The following is a 19,248-nucleotide window of genomic DNA, read 5'->3' as shown; positions in this document are numbered from 1 at the left end:
AGCAGACCTCCATTTTTATTCTCTTTAACGAGCCAAAAAGGGAAAAATACTCGGCAATCTTTTCATTTTTTACGAGTCTGAATAGAGCTTAAAGGAGACTCGTCCTAGAGGAACGAGTGGTATAAAGGGTAGCAACTGGTTCCGGAAATGGTGGAATTGCTCAAAACATATAATGGTCAAGAGGCTGGCTAATAAAACCACTCATCGATGCGGTTCCTCAGGAAAGGATAAACAACCAAGTGAAAGCATATGATCTGCCAAAGAGATGGTAGCAATGGAATGAAACAACCAAGGCCCATCTAATAGAATTTAGCGAAATAAGAGCAATCACGAGATGTAAAATGGGTATGGGTTCATTTTTACACAAGCTTGAACCATGGAGAAGTCTGCTTGGATTCGGTTTCATGTTTACACAAGCTTGAAACGAAAAACTATGCTTGTTATAAGTTCGCATGCCCCCAGCATAATAATGCAAAATGAGGTATATGCCCCCCAAGCTTCATTGCATTCAACAAAGTGGATGGAATGAAGGTTCACTCTCGAGATCTATGAAAGACTCGACTTGTTCCTACTTGATTATACTTCTGACAGTATAATTTTCCCTATGCTCAAAAACTAGCTTGTCAAATGCACCAGAACAAGCTTTTATAGATGGAGGAGGAGGAAGAGATACAATCAATCCAGACATCCATGGGATTAGCATTATCCTCGAAAAGCTATCATGGATAGAGATACGATGAATCTCGACATCCATGAGATTGGCATTATCCTTGAAAAGCTTCATGAGTCAAAAGGAAAAAAATTTCGGGCGTGCGTTTGTTAAAAAGCTTTCCCAAACTTGGTTGGCGCGGGTAAGACTCTGAGACAGAGCGCCAACTGGTGTGCCCTCTTTGGAGCGGGTGATACACTGTGGATCCGCGCTAATGGAAAAAGGGGACTTTTTAAGGATATTCTGTAGGAGATGTCTTCAAGGCATATGAAGTCCATACTTAGGGGAACATAATGCAAGTGTTTTCAAGTTATGTCACTTCTCACAGGTCCCGGAATGAGTCCTCCAAAGTGCGGGAAAAGGGGTAATAGGGACAGTGACAAATGGTGACAAATTACTGTGTAACAGATGCCCCCTAAAGCATGAGGCCCGCGAGAGAGAGGGGTGAAATGCTTTACAAGAACACATGCAGCTGCCGCTGGAGAATCTGCATAGAGAGATACAACTGATAGCTCAAGTACATGATATATGTGGTATGGGCGCAACCATCCATAACAGAGTACATAATAATCTAGATCCATGGTATGGGCGCAGCCATCCGGTGAGGATCGATGAATAGACTCAGGCATGGTCGCAGCCATCCAGTGAATGAGTCATGTAACAATAATCCACAAAATCACAGCCTGGATTCTGGTGAGCTCCAGTATTGTAGCAATAATGCTACAACTCCTGGGGCTTCCTGTCTCTTAATTTTATCAACCCGGTAGTTCGTACAAACTTGGAAGCGACGGTGCTGTATGCACAAGTACTAGCTCTTGTCGCAGCTGTCACTTGGTCAGCTGGCACAAGTCCGCTAGGGCTCAAGCCAACTTCTATAGGCTCTCAGAAGAAGCTTGTTAAATGATGGACGAAAGCTAGCTCAAAGAAGACTAATCTACTTGGAAAAAATGAACTGAAAGCAAATCAAAACATGGAAACCCTAGGAAACCCTAATTTAACTAGTCTAACCTCTATGATGCAAAGAATGTGAAGGAAACTTCTACCAATGATGCCATTACTTCTAATAAGTGAAAATTCATGAATCTAATCTACTTGCATCTTAAAAGACATGTTTTTGTATTTTTTCTTTAAGTGGATGGAGTGATTGTGATTTTGTGCTTATTAGGGTTTGGTTGTGCAGATGTGATGCGGAAGGAAGGAAAGCTTGGGAAAGGTTGGGGAGGCTAGGAGAGGTCCCCAGAGATCCTTAGCATCAGTCCACAGAGGTTCCTCACGTTCAGAGGCTCAGCAACTGAGTGAGTGGCCTCCTACAGGATGTCTGCAGGGGATTCTACAGGAAACGCAGGGATTTCTACAGGAAGGTCTGCAATTCTTCTACAGGATGTTCTGAAGTGGGATGTTTGAGGATGGATGGTTGATGGAAGATGCATGGATGGTTATGGAGGTAGGATGGGGGTCTGAAGTGATCCAGGAGTTGATGGATGGGGTGGTGAGGTGATGTGGAAAGCTAACTTGGCTTGAAGGTGGTTGAGACAACAATGGGGAAGAAGGTAAGGTTACTTGGCAAAAGAGAAGATGGGAGATGAGGGAATAGACTTGGTGATGGAGGAGCTGATCTGAACGAGGAGGTGATGAAGGTGCCCTGCATAGTGTTTACAACTGAACCAACAAAGACATGCAAGAAAACGAAGATCTAGTTATAAAACCTATGACCTAGTTACTTCACTCTAATCTGACCTAACAACAAAGGAAACGAACAGAAGTTTATTTGCAGTGAAATCATGTGAAACAACTATGAAACTAAGTGATTATAAACCTAAACATGCATCCAAACTGATATCGAGTTCTGCAAATGAGATTCAAACACTAATGATTGCATGGTGAAGCAAAGAAAGTGTTTTTGTGGGCAGCAAGGTTACATTGGTCCCAGCTCATTATCCCACTGAGGGAGAGGTGAGATCTAAGGTACTTGATGGCCTTTTTGTAGATCTTTTCCTTGTCAATATCCTATCAATATATGCTAACATAAACAACTATTTTAACCATCAAAAGAAATCTAAATAATAAAGCAAGATGTAAGTCTAAAGAGCAGATTTTATTTCAAGAACGCAGCAAACACATAAATATAAACAAGGGAGGTACTGGGTGCTTGAGATGGGCCCAACCCCAAGAACTACAGCCTCCCAAGAGCGATTTAGAGCTGGTGCAAAGCTGGATCCATCTTTATTAATCAAGAAATGAAAAGTTACATCAAAACTGTCCACAAGGAGAGCTTGAGCATGAGCTGAAAGAAAAGCTAATCTACTGCATAAAAATTGAACTACAACCTAGCTAACTAATGGCTAAAACAAAATGACTAACTGGCTACAAAATGACTAACCACTAGCTAACCCAAATGAGGCCCTAAGCCTTCTTATTTATACAATTTGAGGACCCAACAGTCCTCCTAAAAGTTAGGGACTTGGCTGCCCAAGACTTGTAGTTAACAGCAGTCCAACTTGACTTGCTTGGCTGCCCTTGTGCTCATTGATTTGGTGGCCTTTGAACTCCGAGCTGATGGTGGAGAATTCGAGGTAAGGGCCCATAAATGAGGGGGACACCTTCCTACAAATCCTCTAGCTTGTTCTCCCACGAATTTGGCTGCCAAGTGCTCATTAAGACCTTCAATTTTGTCTCCAAGTTGACCAAAAAGGCTACACAAAGCACCCATTAGACTTGTTGGCATAATGACTAACCAAATTCACTCTATTAACATAAAAATAATCAAAAACATGCAATAAACAAATGAGAATGGTGGACTAAGCCAAATTAGGAGGTTGAATGAGCCCAAATAATTGTACATTTTTGGGGCTCATCATCACCCCCCTACTGAAAGTGTTGCTCATCCTCTGAGCAACCAAATCTCTCCCCTTGTCTTTGATGGTCTTGCTGACTTCCTTGGCTAGCATCTCGGCCGATTTCTCCTTTTGCCGCCCTTTTTCCAAACTTCCTGTAGAAACAGTCTCTATCTTCCTGTAGAAACAGTCTGATAACTTTTCTCTGTCTTCTTGTAGAAACAGTCATCTGTCTTCCTGTAGAAACAGTCTGCTAACTTCCTGTAGAACTGCCTTCACTGTTTTGGTCTGTGCGGCTGAGGGTGCCTTCTTCTCGAACTGTGCTGCTGCTCCACTTGTTGGGAAGGATTTTGCTGTTGCATATGAAGATGGTGTTGATCCAGCTGTTGTGACCACATAATTTGAGGTTGATACAATTCTGACTGTTGGGACTGTGGAATACTGAATTGTAACTGATGTGACTGCAATGCCTGTTGGGCTGAATTCAAAGGCTTGGTTATGTCACTGCTCCCCAGTTTTTGTAAGGTAGCAGCAGCCATAGGACGATAGTAATCTGGCTGGATGGCTGAGTTTATTATATCAGGTCTCTGATGCATGTTCATCCATTGGAGTAAACCAACACCAGGCATTGTAGGATTTTGAGAATTAACAATACCAGTCTCCTCCCCAAACCACAGCGAAGATCTCTTGATGGCACTCTCTATTTCTGATTCTTCACCCAGCATTCCTTGTCTGCCGTGGGCGCTTAGGCCTGAAGAAAGGCGGAGGACAAATGAAAAATGGGGTGGCAACGAGCTCAATCTCCCAGATAGAAACTCGATTCTGCCTTTCACCAGCAGTTGATTCATCCCACCCAATCTGGATATTACGCCACTGTGAGTTTGGCCATTTCATAGAATCAAGATCACTGATCCCTGTAATGGTACCCATATATCTGCGCACGCCTGATTCCTCAGTTTCAAACATCATCCTGAACCGCATGCCAAGTGAAACTTGGGTGCCATAGATTGATTCGTTGTACTTAGACAGAGGAATGACAAACTCTGAAGGGCTTGCCCTTGGATTGTAGAAAACGGTAAATGGGCTATGGTTTGAAGCAGCATGCACTGCTACAGCAAGAACGCTAATATGCATGCTGTCACTAGACAGGACAGATGACAACATAGTTGCTTGTTGCCGATTTGCGCGCCTTATACCCAGAAGTAGTTGTGATTTTTCGTCCCTCATAAAAAGGACAGAGTCACCAGCAAAAAGTCTCTTCGCACTCACAAATACACCCCATCCTGTTGTTAGAAGATGCCTCTTTGGCTGACCACGATAGATATGTCTGAATGTCCATGCATGGTTATGCAAATCTCTAGCCACAAGTTCTTGAGCTGGTGGTTGCATCGTATAATCTAGTGGTGGAAATGAAACAAGAGGTCCCACGCAGGCATGCCAAAGTTCAGAATTAATGCTCCTCCTTTCCCCTCATTTTGAGCTTGAACTTTTCTAAAAATCCCATGGTTTCTTTCTGCAGGGCTGTTTTCTGCCTTTCCTGTAGACGACATCCTGTAGAAAACGCCTGTAGAGTGCAACAGGCGGGAATTTTTTAAGGAACTGAAGAGATCTCGAGAATAAAAGGAAGAAATCGGTAGAGCACCATTGTTTAACTGATCTGGATGGTGGACATGCGCTTCAGTTGACCGCAGTTGAACAAAGAGTGGTGAGAGTTTCAGCTGAGTGTTCCTTGAATTACTGCGTGACTTGTGGTGAGGTGGCAAAAAACATGCGCGCTGGTTTTTTCGCACTGAAGTGTTGTCACGAACTGCTATTGCTAACTATTCGTTCTCTGCTTGTATTCAATTCCATTAGTTGCTCTAGAGTTTAGAATATCCCCAACTGACTGTGTTTTGTTTTGAACTTCACGTGAATGGCTGATCCATGCATGCGTGATTTTTGCCTTGCTGAGTGCAATTGAACGTGGCTCCCTTCTTGGCTGAATCCACTCATCTCATTCATTCATGCAGTTCTCGAATTACATTCATGAAACAGAGGAATTAAGTTAGTCACGTACCTGCAAGTTAAACGGCTGATTGTGAAGCGTGTTGCTGCATGCATGTGTTGATCTTCATTCGCTGCATGTATGGTGGCTTGACTGATGATTTATGGCTGTTTTTTTCTTGTGCAGGTGCCCTCTGGACGGATCTAAGCTGCACGCGTTCATTTCCATGTTCAACTCTGCCTGTTCAAGCTGCTGCTGCTGCATGGTCACAACCAGAACTTCTTTTTGCCATTTCTCCCAAACGGCAAACCGGATTGAGCGGAAACTTGGTGGGCATGTTCCTACCATCATGATGCATCTCCCATAGCAAATTCGTGATCAATGGATGCACGGATTTCGAGAAAAATGGGAAATGGCTGAAGATTTCAGAGCTCAATTTCTCGGTAACCGTGCATCAGAATTGGCTGAAACTGCTTGGGTAGGCTACTATCACCCATGTGCATCTCCCCATGAAACAGGTTTTGAAACGGATGCACGGATACAGAGAAAATGCGAAAATGGCTGATGGTGATGGAGGCTGATTTCTTGGAAACCGTGCACCGGAATTGCATGAAAATGCTCAGGCATGTTGTCATCAACCTTGTACAATTCCCCATAAAACGGTTTGTCAAAAGGATGCATGGTTTTCAAGTTATGGCAAAAACAAATTCTACTCTATGTGTTTTTTTGCTTCAAGGCATTTTGCATGTGTTTGCATGGTATGACAAAATGAATTTTGGCTGTGATGCAGGTATGGAGATGATGGAGGAGGAGTTGGAAGATTTCATGAGGGCTTCTGCACCCTTGAGAAAGCTACCATGCTCGCCAAACCACTTTTTGAAATGCATGCCTAGTTTCCCACAATTTCTACAGGAAGTTCCTGTAGAAGCACAATGAGAAGCACAAGGAGGTGGAAAAATGATGGAGAAAGGCAAAGGATGGACACACAAGTGCTTGTAGGCCTAATGAACAGATTCCCACCATCAGATTCACTTTTGAAATTGGATTTGGCTCGTCCAAAGGTTCTACAGGATGTTTCCTGTAGAAATACAGAGCTTTCCTGTAGAAGACACAGTTTTGAGGAAAGAAGCATAATGACATGAAAAAAATGATGGAAAAGGGGTGAGGAATGGAAACATGGATGTGGGTAGGCCTCATGGACATATTCCAAGCCTTCAGGTCCTCCTCGGAGATCAATTTGGCTTTTTTGTAAGCTTCCTGTAGAAGTTACGAAACTTCCTGTAGAAGGCACAAAAACTCCTTTGTCTTTGATTTGAGTGCTCCTCCTGTCATGAAACGTCCTTCTTTAACCTGCAATGTCACGGCTGCAACATGAAATTATTCAATGGAGATTAGCTTTTTATTTTTTCTTTTTTTTTTCTCTTTTTTTTTGAAAAACAACTAGGGCGCCTCATAGAGGTTTTCACCCTAATTGCCTGCCCTAGGCGCCTCCAAGGGAGGTTTTCACCCAGAGATCTTATTCTCTTTTCTCTATTTTTTCCCAACCCATTGACTACCTCATGGAGGTTTTCAATCAATGAGCCAATCTAAGGCGCCTCCGAGGGGGTTTTCACCTTAGATTTTTGTTTTTTTCTCTTATTTTCATTTTTTCATTTCTTTACTTTTTTTTTTCTTTTTTTTTCATTTTTTTCTACCCTACCCTACTTGAAAAACAAAATCATTTTCAAGTATAAGAATACTTCCAATGGAGCCATGTGCACATCGAGATTAGAGACAATATGATGTAAAGGCTCGGAATTCATGCTTTGACAACTATCCAACTTTCAGAGACAACATGATCTGACTTTGAAAGTACAAAACATAGCTGAGGAGGAGAGTACTGCTGCAACTTAGTGACCTTCTGAAACCATATCTCAATATAGCTTTGATATCCTTGGTCATCTTGCTGATTTGGATCACTCTTCATGTCACCTTCTATCATGACCTTCTGATCTTCCTCTTGTTGTTGATTTTTCTCTGGAATACCTGGAGGATTTGATGGTAACCATGAGGGAACTCTCTCGATCTCTGATTCAGATCTCTTCTCTTCATCAAGTGCAGCCCATGGTTCTTTGATCTCTTCTTTTGAATCTTCTTTTACTTTTGGTCCTTCAATATTGTCAATATAATCTCTGCTTTGCAACACTCTTCCTGAGCTTTGGTGAAGATCATTGGGTTCAAGAGGAGTTGTTTGGATATGTTGTGCCTCAGATTTGCAATGGGGTTGAGCTGCTCCATTGTGTGGTTTTGGAAATGGTGGTATGGGTAGTTGAGCGGAGGTGTGAAATTGAGATGGAGATGGATGGCATTGTGGTTGGGTAGGCATTTTGGGTTGCCTTGGTGGAGGAGGAGGCGATGGTTGCGGATGAGCAGGTGGTGGAGGAAAATGAGCGGGATGAGAGTTGTACTGGGGCCTCCACTCCTGATAAGGTGCATTCCACTGAGGCTGGGGCTGAGCATAAGAGTGAAATGAATGAGCAACTGGTTGGGCATAATATGGATCTGTGAAGGAACAAGGAGGATATGACCAAGGAGGAGGTGTAGACCAGGAAGGATGAGCAGGGGGATCCCAAGAAGGCATGAAAGTGGCTTGATAAGGGTCATAATAGGTCTCAGGTATCCCTTGCAGTTCCTGCTGGTAGGGTACGGGTCCATGTGGCCTCCTTTGGTTCATATAACAGAGTGATTCAGTGGCTCCCTTGGCTCTTTGATATGTAGCTTTGATTCTGGGCAAGGAAGGGCACTGATCTGTAGGATGGTATTCTTCACAGATGAAACACACTTCTAGAGAGTGTATTGGACATTCGTTCCAAGGATGCTTTCTAGTGCACCTAGGACAAAAAATGGCCAACGCCCTCTTGGCTTCTTCTTGCTTCTTTTGGATCCACAAGGTATCCAGTTGCATGGCAAGAAACTGCCTCATATCACTCTTGAAACCTTCGATCTGATTTTCAAATTCATCTTTGGACAAGGGACTGCTCCAATCATTTCTGCTTGTAGCCATTTGCTTCAGAGGAGTGTTTCTTTCTTCTTCTCCCCTGGAGGTTCTTCAGATATGTCTTGATGTCCACCCAGGGGTTCTTTCATCACAACCATCGAAGAAGAACGTTGGCTGTGTGAAGCAGTGGGGGGTGTTGTGCAATCATTTTTCTAACTTATCTCTACTCCTACAAGACATGAAATGAAATCTTTTTGGTTGATTTTTTTCTTTTTTCTACTTCTACATGCAAAATTGAAATAGATTGAACTGCAACTAACTATCTTGCTAAAATGAAAATTCGGAATTGAAATGAAAGCAGGAAAGGACTAATCTATTTTGCTCAAATGAAATTGCAGGAATGGAAAGGCTAGTCTACGCTTGCAAAATTGAAATACTAATCTACGCTTGCAAAATTGAAATTGCGGAATTGAAAGGCTAATCTAGGAAAGCAGGAAATGCTAATCTATGAAAGCAGGAAATACTAATCTATGAAAGCAGGAAATGTCTATGCTACTTTTGCAGAATGAAAATGAAATAAACTACTGAGCAGAAGGTTGTAGTAGAAAATATAAGAATAGCAACAATCACCAATACTCTGCCGCTTCCCCGGCAACGGCACCAAAAAGATGGTGAGCTCCAGTATTGTAGCAATAATGCTACAACTCCTGGGGCTTCCTGTCTCTTAATTTTATCAACCCGATAGTTTGTACAAACTTGGAAGCGACGGTGCTGTATGCACAAGTACTAGCTCTTGTCACAGCTATCACTTGGTCAGCTGGCACAAGTCCGCTAGGGCTCAAGCCAACTTCTATAGGCTCTCAGAAGAAGCTTGTTAAATGATGGACGAAAGCTAGCTCAAAGAAGACTAATCTACTTGGCAAAAATGAACTGAAAGCAAATCAAAACATGGAAACCCTAGGAAACCCTAATTTAACTAGTCTAACCTCTATGATGCAAAGAATGTGAAGGAAAATTCTACCAATGATGCCATTACTTCTAATAAGTGAAAATGCATGAATCTAATCTACTTGCATCTTAAAAGACATGTTTTTGTATTTTTTCTTTAAGTGGATGGAGTGATTGTGATTTTGTGCTTATTAGGGTTTGGTTGTGCAGATGTGATGCAGAAGGAAGGAAAGCTTGGGAAAGATTGGGGAGGCTAGGAGAGGTCCCCAGAGATCCTTAGCATCAGTCCATAGAGGTTCCTCATGTTTAGAGGCTCAGCAACCGAGTGAGTGGCCTCCTACAGGATGTCTGCAGGGGATTCTACAGGAAACGCAGGGATTTCTACAGGAAGGTCTGCAATTCTTCTACAGGATGTTCTGAAATGGGATGTTTGAGAATGGATGGTTGATGGAAGATGCATGGATGGTTATGGAGGTAGGATGGGGGTCTGAAGTGATCCAGGAGCTGATGGATGGAGTGGTGAGGTGATGTGGAAAGCTGACTTGGCTTGAAGGTGGTTGAGACAACAATGGGGAAGAAGGTAAGGTTACTTGGCAAAAGAGAAGATGGGAGATGAGGGAACAGACTTGGTGATGGAGGAGCTGATCTGAACGAGGCTCAAATGAATGAGGAGGTGATGAAGGTGCCCTGCATAGTGTTTACAACTGAACCAACAAAGACATGCAAGAAAACGAAGATCTAGTTATAAAACCTATGATCTAGTTACTTCACTCTAATCTGACCTAACAGCAAAGGAAACGAACAGAAGTTTATTTGCAGTGAAATCATGTGAAACAACTATGAAACTAAGTGATTATAAACCTAAAAATGCATCCAAACTGATATCGAGTTCTGCAAATGAGATTCAAACACTAATGATTGCATGGTGAAGCAAAGAAAGTGTTTTTGTGGGCAACAAGGTTACATTGGTCCCAGCTCATTATCCCACTGAGGGAGAGGTGAGATCCAAGGTACTTGATGGCCTTTTTGTAGAGCTTTTCCTTGTCAATATCCTATCAATATATGCTAACATAAACAACTACTTTAACCATCAAAAGAAATCTAAATAATAAAGCAAGATGTAAGTCTAAAGAGCAGATTTTATTTCAAGAACGCAGCAAACACATAAATATAAACAAGGGAGGTACTGGGCGCTTGAGATGGGCCCAACCCCAAGAACTACAGCCTCCCAAGAGCGATTTAGAGCTGGTGCAAAGCTGGATCCATCTTTATTAATCAAGAAATGAAAAGTTACATCAAAACTGTCCACAAGGAGAGCTTGAGCATGAGCTGAAAGCAAAGCTAATCTACTGCATAAAAATCGAACTACAACCTAGCTAACTAATGGCTAAAACAAAATGACTAACTGGCTACAAAATGACTAACCACTAGCTAACCCAAATGAGGCCCTAAGCCTTCTTATTTATACAATTTGAGGACCCAACAGTCCTCCTAAAAGTTAGGGACTTGGCTGCCCAAGACTTGTAGTTAACAGCAGTCCAACTTGACTTGCTTGGCTGCCCTTGTGCTCATTGATTTGGTGGCCTTTGAACTCCGAGCTGATGGTGGAGAATTCGAGGTAAGGGCCCATAAATGAGGGGGACACCTTCCTACAAATCCTCTAGCTTGTTCTCCCACGAATTTGGCTGCCAAGTGCTCATTAAGACCTTCAATTTTGTCTCCAAGTTGACCAAAAAGGCTACAGAAAGCACCCATTAGACTTGTTGGCATAATGACTAACCAAATTCACTCTATTAACATAAAAATAATCAAAAACATGCAATAAACAAATGAGAATGGTGGACTAAGCCAAATTAGGAGGTTGAATGAGCCCAAATAATTGTACATTTTTGGGGTTCATCAGATTCCAACAAACAAAATCCAGGGTCTTGCGCTCCATCTCGACCCGAAAAAAAGTACAAGTTCAACCATGTTGTTACACAGTAATTTATCACTGCCTTCCTGTCAGTCACCCCACTGTGCTAATCACTAAGCTTCATGCCTTCTGAACTAGCCCAAAAACCCATTTTTCTAAAACTTTTATGCATCAGCGCGTCTGTCTGAAAAATACCCGCGATGACTGGCGCTCCATAGTGTATTCAGTGCGCTGCCAGCTCGGAAGGACATCACTTTTCCGCGCTGGTCGCCAGCGCGCCTTTCCCGTGTGCTTCCGCGCTGACGTGACTGTCCCAGTTATATAGACGCGGCGACATCGCGTCAGTTTCCTCATTATCCGCACTGATCCAGTTTGGGCGAATTTGTTCAAACAACCAGCCTTCCAGATAACTCCAGGCTTGGTTGTTAGCTTTGTGAATGTCGACTCCCTTCTATGGCATGTCTGTTCGACCCTTTGCAACCATTTCCCTCAAGGATAAGCTCATCCTTCCACCTTTTTAGGAGACTCCTTCTCCTATATAAACTCTCACCATTACCATGAGCAGCTAGTTAGACATAGCTTGGATTGTATAGAGCTTATAGTGCTCAAGTTGCTGCTACTATAGGTATTTGGTGTGCTAGGTGTGGAAGTGATTGATTGCTTAGGGAAGGTTGTGTTGTGTTGCTTGTATGTGAGAGAGAGTCGTTTGTCTTGGGAGAATCATCCTCAAAGGTGAATGCTTGAGATACATGCTGACTGGCCCCTCCTGAGAAGGTTACCGATGTCAGAACATTTGGTTGTACTCTTCTCTATTCTGATTAATAATAGATGACTGCTATTATTGTTCCATTCTCATTTGTACTTGAAATGGTTAAATGTGAATTACATCTTTTCTGACTGATGTATGGTTGCTTTTACTAGATTTCACGCTTGTGTTTGTTTCCTCTTCGTGTGTGCAGGTATCTATTCGCGGAGATCGCGGAGGATCGTGACCAGCCAAAGCGAAGGAGCGAAGGCAACATCTCTTCGTCAAACGACAGCGCAGGAATCCAAGTAGGTGCTCTTTGCCTCTTGTTTAATTGTAATTAGGAACATGCATAGCAGCATTGTTTGATTGTTGCTAGACCCTTGTTGGGCGCTAGACCCTTGCTGGGCTAGTAGGGATCAGCCTTTTTGTCTCTTGAGTCCACTTTTGTGTTTGGCTTTGATTGATCTCTTTTGGAGTTTTGGGATTGTCTCTTTTGTTTATGAACTTTCTGGGTGTTTCTGGAAGCATCTTTATTGTTAAAAGGCTCTTGCCTTTGGTTTGGGGAGTTCTTATTTTGGCCTTGCTTGTTTTTTGCTCTCAGCGCGTTTTAATTCCAAACAGTCGCGCTGACATCGCGACCCTGTTCTTTGGTTTTCTTTCCATCGCGCCTGTACGTCTAACAGTCGCGCTGACCTCGTTTTCAGAGACAGCGTGCTTTATTCGTGTCCTTCCGCACTGGCATCGCGCCCCCGCTTCTTTGTGTTTCTTGTCATCGCGTCTGTGTGTTTTCTTTCCGCGCTGACCTCGTTTTTCTGAGACGGCGCGCTTTATTCCTGTCTTTCCGCGCTGACGTCGCAAAGTTGCTACAGGCCTTCCCTTGTCAGCGCCGAGTTGCTGAAGGCTACCCGCGCTGATCCTGTAAAACTCATTTTTGACCAAATTGGCCTCCTGAACCTCTTGCTGTGACTTTCCCTTCTTCTCTCCACTTGTCTGATGACCTGTTTTTCATTGTTTGAACTTCGAACTGCTTGATTGCGGAGCTTGGTTCCATAAGGTTTCGTTTTTGCTCAGTTTTAAGTTTGCAAATACCTTCCCTTCTTTGCTTTCGTTGCTTGGTTCGTGTTCCCATCATCACTTTTGCAATTGCTGGATTGCGTTGTGTCTCTAGTTGACTGGTTGTGACTCTCGTTCTTCGGGTGTTTGCTTTTTTCTATTGATTTCGCACTCTAGCCCTAGGACATCTAGAGGCTGTGTGTGTATCAAGCCTGCCGTAGGGAGCTTGTTTGCTTGTTCGACCAGCCGAGTTCAGATCTGTTCATGCACTTGTTCAGTGATTGTTGGAGTGTTTTGGGTTGTGTTTCCAAGTGGTTTCTTCTCGCTTCCTCCTTGCTTGCGATCCTTGCTTGTGTTGCAGAGCTTAGATCACATAGCTCGTGCAGACCTTTATTTTCCTTTGATTTGGAAGCTTTGGTTGAGTGTTTCGGGAACTTTGCATGCTTTCATTAAGTAGTATACTTGGTGTTCCGGTTCCTCCAAATTCATTTAGGTGCTTTGTGTCATTGAAAAGAAATCAAACTAGTAGCTTTGCTTTGAAAAATTGAAAAGGAAAAGAACATTTTGTTGGTTTGCATCTTCAAAAGAAAAATTTCCTTTCTTCGCTTTAGTTGCATTAAGTTGCTTGTTTGCTTGTACTTGTTTTGTTTGGTTAAAAATTCCTTCCCCTCTCGTAGTTAGAATTCATCGAACAAAACGATATTCTTTGGCATATAGATTGCATCTAGGTAATTGTGAGTGAACATACAATAGAGATTGAAATCGAAACTTAATCTCAAGATCAACTGTAAAATGAACCAAATGAATCTAAAAACGCATTGGAACTAAACGCAAACATCTAGAGGTCTAGGTTAGAGACGTGTTCCGGCGTCTTTAAACATAGTCACTGTTGTTTCACATTAGGTTGGGTGATTCCTCCTTCTGTGACTCGATACTGGTCTAACACGGACTGCGCTCCCACGTACCGTCGCGTATATAGGGAGACCCCACTAGGCTTTTATCCTTTATCCATAGGAAGCCGAGTCGGCTGCCCTACGATTCGCAATGCAGTGAACACAGCATTCACGAAGATTGACCACCCGTACCCTAAAAAGTATTCTGTGGTTTTGCGAAAAGTTTGGCACACCCTCTACCTAGAATTCCAGAGCAGCCACTTTTGATCCTTTTCGGACTCCCTAAACGAAAAGGTGCCTGTGAGCGTCTTGTCACTTCGTGCTCATTAAACATTCGAAGGAGACTGGAGTCATCTTTTTGTCCTTTTCTCGACTCCTGAAACATGAAAAGGTCAAGTTTGGTTCTTGTGTCTTAAAATTAATTTGGCCACGATAACATCACCTATTTTAGATCTTGTGTGCGATAGTTTTGAGTAGGGTTTTATCGTTAGTTTCCTTTAGGTTTTCTAAGGGGTCTGGTCATCCTGGCTGACCCATCAACTCCCGGTCTAAGTGATCAAGGTTCTCCATCCTCTGTTGCTCCAGAGGTACCAGTTGTAAGCGGTACTCTTCCCATTGTTCCGAGTATCCGGCCTATCAACGTACGTGCCCCAGGCAACGAAGATTACATAGAGGATTGGAATCCCATCTGGGAGCCCGATTATACCCCCCGTACCCCTCGTACCCCTCTCGGTATGTCGTCTCCAATGTCTTCTTCCCACATGGATGAGACAGCTTCCAGCACCGGTGAGACACCCGTGGTCACAGACATCGAGACCCTGATCCCGGCTTCCTCTCCCCTCCCTCCACGATATCAATCACTGAGGGATAGGTATGCCGCTAGAACGACTTCTACAACTATATGGGATCCTAGTCTTGCTGCCTCCACTGGGCCTTTTGTTTCGCAGCCCCTTAGTACACCCCTTACGACAGGGCTTAACACGCCCGTCACCTCAGTTCCCACTCAACCTACTGTCTGTGTAGCACGTTCGACTCCGGTCGTCAGTGCTGTACCGGTTTCCTCGTCTGAAAACCCTCAAGCTGGTTCTTTTGTTGGTGGAATTCCAGGATCAGGACCGTATGATGCTTATGGGGAACCCATAACGGACCCGGATTACGAAGGTCCCTTCTTTTTCTATGATGAAAACGGTGAGTTCCTTGAGAGCGTCTCAGGCCTCCCTCATCGCCCTCTCGAAGAAAACGAGGAACCCTTGAATGTCACGTACGATTACGCTACTCATATGTTCAAAGGGAACTGGGATCCTCCCAGGCAGCCCATAGGACCACCCAATCAAGGCTAGCCATTCTACGTGCAAACCCCCCAGGGGCAACCACTTTATGGCCCGCCTGACCCAGGACAATCTGGGGGCCCACAAGGCCAACCTTACCAGGAACAACCCATGGGCATTGGAGGTCCGCCATATCCATATCAGAATCAACCCACTGGACAACCCGAGCAACCTTCTTTTCAACAAGGCCAACTCGGTTTCCAGCAAGGGTACCCCTCTGGACAAACTGGCTCAGTTTACAATCCTCCAAATCAACCAGTGGTCCAGCAAGGGTATCCTCTTGGGCAGGGTGGACAACCCTATGTACAACAGGGCCAACCTACCGCCCAGTCTGGTCAATTCCCTGGGCAGGGTGGACAACCCTATGTTCAACAGGGCCAACCTACCCCTCAAATCACGAATCCTTCTGGGCAAGGGGGGCAACCTGCTATACAGCAAGGTCAACCCTCTGCTCAACCCATATACCAAGGAGGGCAGCCTGCCATATAGCAAGCGCGACCCTCTTCTCAATCTGGTCACGCTGGGGGACAAACGGGCCAACCGTCTATACAGCCAAATCAACCCGGTGTCCACCCTCATCGTCAAACTGGACAAGCTGGCCAACCTCGGCGTCAACCAGCTATCCAGCCAATTCGACCGTCCGTTCCGCAAAGACAACCCTTGGTGTCACACGGACAACCTGGTGCCCAGCAAGGCTACCTTGCTGGCCAACCAGGTCCATCTCGAATCCGACCAAGTCAACCTTCGGGACATAGGGTTCAACCCCAGCCGGTTCAAGGACATTACTCTGGGCCTCAAACTCAAACAGGCTATCAACCTTCATACCAAACACAGCCCGCCTATCAGGCTCCGTATGGGACCCAGCAGTCATCTGGCTACCAGCCACCCCAGGGGCAAAATCAGTATGCTCCTTATCAAAATTATCAGCAACCACAGGTCACTCCTTATCAAAATTATCAATATGGTCAACCTGTCGGGCAAGCTGCTAATACATGGGGAGCTGGGGGGCAGACACAGGGACAGCCGTCTGCATATGGCCAAAATCCATACGGACAAAACTCCTACGGACAAACTCCCTATGCGCCAGGTCCTTTTGGACCAGGTCCATCGGGACAAAATTCCTACGCGCCGGGTCCTTTTGGGCCGGGCCCGTCCGGACAAAGTTCGTGGGGGCAGCCCCAATCTGGGTGGAACCCTAATGTCGCCTCGAATCCGCAGTCACAGATGTCTTTCAACCCGCAGCTACCATTTTTGGCAACGTTGGAACTACCTGATGTGTCCAAGTTAACAAATGACCCTATTTTGCATAATCCATATTGGCCACCGGTTCCAACCAAAATACCAGGTGACTGTCCAAAGTTCGACGGCAAAGCCGGAGAGGATCCTCAGGCCCATGTAATAACTTATCACCTTTGGTGCTCATCTAACTCATGGCTTGATGATTCTATCCGACTTCGCCTCTTCCAGAGGACCCTCACTGGTTCAGCTGCTAAATGGTACATCGAACTCAATCGCGGCATGTTTTCAGATTTTAACTCGTTGGCTATGGCCTTTTTAACTCATTTTCAGTTACCCATTCGGTACGAGACTGGGACACATCTTCTCACGTCTCTAAAACAGGATATGGCGACGCACATCTCCGATCATATACATGAATGGAGAAGGCGCCGTCGCTTGATTAAATTTTGGATCCCTGATCAACTCCTGACCGACTGGTTTACCACGTCCTTTGTCCCTAAAATTGCCAAAGATATCGCAATGGGGGCGTGTGTAACTGAGGAGCAAGCAATCGCGCAAGCTCAATACCTGGACTTAGTGTATTCTCAGTCAGGTACTTTGTATGAGTATTTTCCAGATGCCCCGAGGCACAGACAACCCAAAGCTCCACCAAAGCGTTCTGTTGATGGAGTTATCGGTTCCGTAAATTCATCATCTAAGAAATCGACCGCGAATCCTGGGAAGCAGAAACAAAATGCCTCTAACGAGAATGCTTCTCAGAGCCAATCTATTCCTGGGAATACCTCCGAGGTAAATGCCATTCAGTCCACCGCGACAGACAAATCCTCGAAAGGCAAAAAGAAAGGAAAAGCCAAAGAAAAATCTGGACAGCCCAAGCAGAACCCTCCTAAACCTCCTTCCGAGGAAGGAGCCAAACGGAAGCCTAAGTATCCTTGTCTCATTTGCGAGGAGGATCACTACACCAAGGATTGCCCCAGGCGGTCCGAGGTTAGTCGGCTTTTGAAAGGTGCTCCAGGGTCCCCTGCCGTGCTTAAAGAGCCTTTCCCGTCCCAGCAGACGCATCAGGTGGCAGATCCCTCTCAATCCTCTTCCTCGTTCGGTTCTCAAGTGTTCATGGCTGGAACCATCCCCATCCATGTCACGACTCGAGCGAAAGATTATCCATCTTCAGCCGGGAAAGAGCTGGAGGTTCCCTCCAGTGCTCCTCCGTCCAGTTCTGGTCACCTTCACATTGAACGGCCCAGCACCGAGACGATCCCCCGACCCCCTCCCAAAGGTGTACTCAGGAAGTCATCTTATAACCCCAATGCTCGTGCTGCACAGCATTATAGCATTGTCGAGGACTTAGCTCAGGCTCCGTCTGCTATGTCCGCATTAGAAGTCCTCCAGAGCTGCCCCTCCCAGAGGAAGTCCCTGCTATCAGCGATTGGTGGCATAGACCCGGCAGATTCAGATTTAATCTCTTTTGACCTCGAGGGTTTTACGCAGAGATTGCCTCACGAGGTGGCCTTCCTTATACAGGTTCTCATCAATGGCAAAACGATCCATCGTACGGTCATTGATGAAGGTGCCTCAACCTGCATCATGTCGGTTGCTTGTTGGAAGGCTATTGGTTCCCCTGCTCTGAGCCAGTCTCCTACCACCCTAGAGGCTTTCGATGGAAGAGAATCTCGTCCATATGGTATCCTCCCGCGATTGCCTATCTCTTTAGAAGGGAAAACGGTAGAAGTCGAGGTTGAAGTCGTTGACGCTAATCTCACTTACAACCTCCTCCTTGGACGAAGCTGGACATATGCCATGCACGCCGTGGCTTCCTCTTTGTTCCGTGTCGTTCGTTTTCCCCATCAAGGGAAAATCATCACAGTGGACCAGCTGTCCTTTTTCGCTTCCTCTTCTGAAGGGAATGTGCCTTTCGTAGAGCATACCTCCAAATCGCTAGTGAGTGTGGGTGCTGGATTATTTAAAGATCCCTCCCTGATGGGAGTCTTTTTCCTCCCACCTCCAAATCTCGCCTCCGTTAACATAATCGCAGTGCGTTCCGATCCATGGGTGCTCCCTCCTTTGAATCAGGAAGACTCTTGGGGCGAGATGATGCCGTTGAGTCCCGCCGAGCTCAACTACATCGAGATAGTCACTGCATCGGCTCCACCTCCTGAACCTGCTTTTCCAAGCAGTGTTCCCGATTCATATGACCGCTTCCCTTGGTTGGGAGAAGAGGCCACTTCGGATCCCCTGAAGGAATCATTTCCCTCCAACGAGGCTATCATTGAGACTATGTCTCCCGAGGAGCTCCCTTGGTCAGATTACCACCATCGCTCTTCGTTTCTCCCTCCTCATTTGGAAATGGCCACATGTCTCGAACGGTTTGCTTCATGTGTCCCATCTATCCCTCTCCAAATGCCTGTTCAGTTGTATCAAGTGTCTTCAGAAGGAAACATGGGTAACATTACGCAAACTCTGGCTATCGACATCTCTGTCAAAACAGGGGTTGTCGAAAATATTTATATTGGAGTCACATGCACTCCTGAGGAAATTCAACTTTATACCGATTTATTTCGTGAATTCCATGACGTTTTCACATGGTCTTACGAGGAAATTCCCGGCATTGACCCCAGTATCG

General features: G+C 44.9%; 1 pseudogene; it reads right to left on the bottom strand.

Moving 5' to 3' along the window:
• Positions 1-3,818: 3,818 nt before the first annotated feature.
• Positions 3,819-19,248, bottom strand: part of LOC149163843 (auxin response factor 19 pseudogene) — a 49,750-nt pseudogene continuing 34,320 nt past the window's right edge.

Source organism: Pinus tabuliformis, chromosome 5_1 (assembly GCF_031772625.1).
Source record: "Pinus tabuliformis cultivar Carrire ecotype Pingquan chromosome 5_1, CPIR1, whole genome shotgun sequence".
Classification (NCBI taxonomy): Eukaryota; Viridiplantae; Streptophyta; class Pinopsida; order Pinales; family Pinaceae; genus Pinus; species Pinus tabuliformis.
This window is presented reverse-complemented; position numbering and strand designations above follow the sequence as displayed.